This window comes from Elephantulus edwardii, unplaced genomic scaffold, assembly GCF_000299155.1.
Source record: "Elephantulus edwardii isolate Elephantulus edwardi_28Jun2011 unplaced genomic scaffold, EleEdw1.0 scaffold00119, whole genome shotgun sequence".
NCBI lineage: Eukaryota > Metazoa > Chordata > Mammalia > Macroscelidea > Macroscelididae > Elephantulus > Elephantulus edwardii.
The window spans coordinates 6,788,358-6,792,228 of NW_006399869.1; positions in this window are offsets into that span (position 1 = coordinate 6,788,358).

Sequence of the window (3,871 nt, forward strand, 5' to 3'; positions counted from 1 at the left end):
CAACTATGAAAGTGCAAACAATAAAATCACAAAATGTGCAGAGGACTTGCAAAGACAATTCATCCAAGAATTTGGATGGTAAAATAAATCTGAAGAAATGTTCTTCAAGATCATTAGCTATTTTTATGATTGATATGTGCCTTCAAGAAGGAATCAACTCATTATTGACTCTCCAGCAGGTTTTTGAAGGAAATTGCCCATATATTTGCCATCCAGAAGTTGGTGGATTTGAACTAACAACATTTAGGTTGGCAGTGCACCTCTTTGCCATCAGCTCATCATACTTCCTTCATTATGTATTGTGGTTTTTGTTAGGTGCTTTCCAGATAACCATGCTCCATGGAAACCATATGAACAACATATGTATCCTGCTGTGTCCTATGCCATCCTCCTACTCTCAGATATATTGAGTCATTGTTGCAGTTGTACTGAGACAAACAATCTTCTTGAATGTCTTCCTGTGTTCTTAAGTATTTATTGTAAAAATGGTTTCCCTAATCATCGACTTTGACTTTGCCATGGGCATGGGTGAGTACAAAATAGTGTGTGTTAGCCTATCCACAAAGATTGGCTACTCAGTCTCCCCACCATTAGATTGAGCATATTCAGGAATAGAATTTGAAAATCTTACCAACAGCAAAAAAGAAGCAATAGAATGTAGCACACTCTTTGGGACCTGAGATTCTCGCACCAGGCGTACCTACAAAAACCAACAGCAATAGCAGCAGAGAGCCAGAGACCTAACATGAGATTGACCTGACCTTGGTACTGCTAACCTCTAGAACCAACGCTAGGAAACATTGGCACAATTTGTTGAAAAACTGAAGAGAAAAGCCATGATTGGCAGGATGTAAAAAACACAACGGTTAGGTGAGGACACCCATATCTGACTTTAACCAACTTTATAAAGGGGAACTTCCCCTTTTCAGCAGAATCAATAACACAAAATCTATTCTCATGAGTTCAAATATGTCCCCGATATTCCTGTACCTCCTCTACTCATTTCAGTGCTAACTTTACTGCTTTGTTGGTTTCAAAATCTAAAGTGTTACTCACAGACCACACAGAACTACAGTGGGAAGTCAAAGAAAGGGTTATAATCCAATTTAGAAATAAGATACAGTCAGGACAGCTTCCTAAGGTGTTTCCAGCACCTCATGGATTTAGAGCAATGTTACAAAGTTCTCAATACTTCCAATACTGGCTCTCCCTCACCCTAAAGTGTCCAAAAACTTGGGCAAAGGCTCTTAGCTGTTGCTAGACTCTTAACAAATGCATAGCTCTGGTTCTGTCCTTTGAGGGATAGCAGTCAGCTCCATCTCCTGGTAGGTCTCTCTGGTTCTCTGCTTCTGTTTTGGCTACTGCTGCTATAGGTGTAGCTGAAGCAAGAATGTTCGATCCTGAAGGACATCCTACATTCCGTTCCTTCTTCTCTTGTTTTTTATTCTTCTCTTCTTTGCTGGAGGTGTGGGAGGAGTCTAACCTGCTGCTTGAAGGGAAAGTTTAACCTGCTGCTAAGGCTGCTCAATTAATTGGCAAGACTAGCAAATTCACTCGTGAAATGGTGAGACTGGCCAGTCCCTTTGTGGAATAGTGACATAACCAACTCCCTTGCGGATAGGCTAAAACACTCTTTTCACATGTTCCTTCTCATCCACATGCAAAGTCAAGTTCATTGGCCAGGAAAGCCAAAGTGAAAGATAAAATCCACAGACCACCCTCTGGTTTTTCTAGCCATTAACTTTCATATAGAAAAAAATCATTTTCCCTTACAATATTAGAGAGTCTGAACCCTTGAAAATTGGCTTTTGTACCTATTGTGTTAGCCCCCATTAGGGGCATAATCTCCAGCTACCTTAACTGCAGACAAAATGGTCTTGCAAATTAACTGCAGCTGTGGGTTTGATAGAAAAGAGTGCATTCTATAATGTGAAAACCAGTGATGACAGTGATACAGAGAGGGTGAAGAGAATGTGACACTGCTGTAAAAGAATTGAGTCAAGGTGTAACCAGAGGAATCTTGGAGATAATGGCCACAGTTAAATGTTTTGCTTGCTGGAAGATTAAGGAAAAGGCTTATTTGTAATTGCTATGTGATACAGTTTGCTGGGTGATTGAGCAAACCAGTGGCTTCTTGCATTTGTGCTACTGAATTGAATCTAGAATTTAATTGTCTGACTGTGAAGCTATCTTTAACTAATTGAGGAATTATATCTTGTTATTAATCTGTCTTGAGACTGCCGCACTAAATCTGGACTTGCATCAGGTATATTCTTTGCAACTCTACTCTCCAATTGGTTTGCCCAATAAACTTTACTACTATGAGTACAGTCTGTGAATGAACAATGGACATGGCCCCCAAAATTGGTAGAAATAGGTGCAGGAGCATGTAGGGTGGCATGTCAGAACATTTATATGGTACTATGGATGTTATTGATGGGAAAAGTTCCCCTTTATTAAGTGGGTAGAAGTAAAACTCAGCCTCCCAAATGTTGCATCTACTTTTTGCAAACACAAAATAGCTATATTTTTGAAAGTGTGTAAGTCAATATTTTGATAGATGGAAAAATGAAGATCGAAGCTATCAATGATTCCTTCTTACTTGGGTAAACACCCTTGGTACCAACAGTTAGGAAATCAGGAGACATTCATTGGGCAAGTCTGCTGTCAGGGATATCTCCAATATGCTGAAGAATAAGGGTGCAGGCGTGTAGGGAGCATATCTGGCTTCACTAAAATTTGTTTTATGTTGTAGATATTGTTGATAGGGATAGTTCTCCCCTGAGGAGATTGAAGAGGTCAGATATGGCCTTTCCCGTGCAGCCTTTGCTCCTTTATATTTGATGTCAGAAGCAGAGTTTGTTGCAATGGCTATATACTCATGGAAGTGTGGGATTCTGTAAGAATAAGAAGTTAGATGCTTGGGAAATAGAGTTTAAAAGGCCATTTTTACAGCTAGTAAGATGGAAAGAAAACCTGACAAGTTATTTTTGGTCTGAGACAAAAAGAAGAAGCCCGAGGCCATATGCACATGAATTAGATTGTTATGTTGTTGTTATGTGCCATCAAGTCTCTTGTGACTCATAGGGACCTTATCTTATGTACAACAGCCCTAAATTCTGCTCTGTCCTGTGCCAATCGCATTGTCTCTGACACTCCGCTCCCATTACCCCAGTCCCTGAATCAATCCATCACATAAAGAGCCTGCCCTTCCTGCACTGTCCCTCCACCCCAAAAGCATGATGTCCCTTTCCAAGGACTGGTCTCTCCTTACAACATGTCCAAAGTATGTTAGATGAAACCTCAGAATACTTGCCTCCAAGGAGCAGCCCGGTTTAACCCTTTCAAGGATGAATCTGTTTTCCTAGCAGCCCATGGTACCCTCAATACTTTTCTAGAGGAGCACAGCTCAAAGGCATCAATTCTCCCTCTATCCTCCTGAGTCATTGTCCAACAAAGACCTTGGCCTGTATCAGACACACCTTGGTCTCCAGACAGACACTATTGTTCTTCAGTACTTTGGAGAGGTCCCTAACAGCAGACTTTCCCATGGCAATATGTCTTTTAATTTCCTGGCTGCTGGTGCCAAGAGTGTTGACTGTGGAGCCAAGCAAACTAAAGCTGTGAACAATCTCAGTCTCTTCACCATCCATTTTGATGCTGCCAATTGGTCCAGTGGTGAGAATCTTTGTCTTCTTGACATTGAGCCTCAATCCATATTGGAGACTGCAGTTCTTGACCCTCTGCAGCAAGTGCTTCAGGTCCCCCTCAGTCCCAGCAAGCAGGGTTCTGTCATCTGCATAACGCAGATTGTTGATATATCTTCCACCATACCTGAGCCCACATTTCTCCTCATAGAGCCTAGACTCCC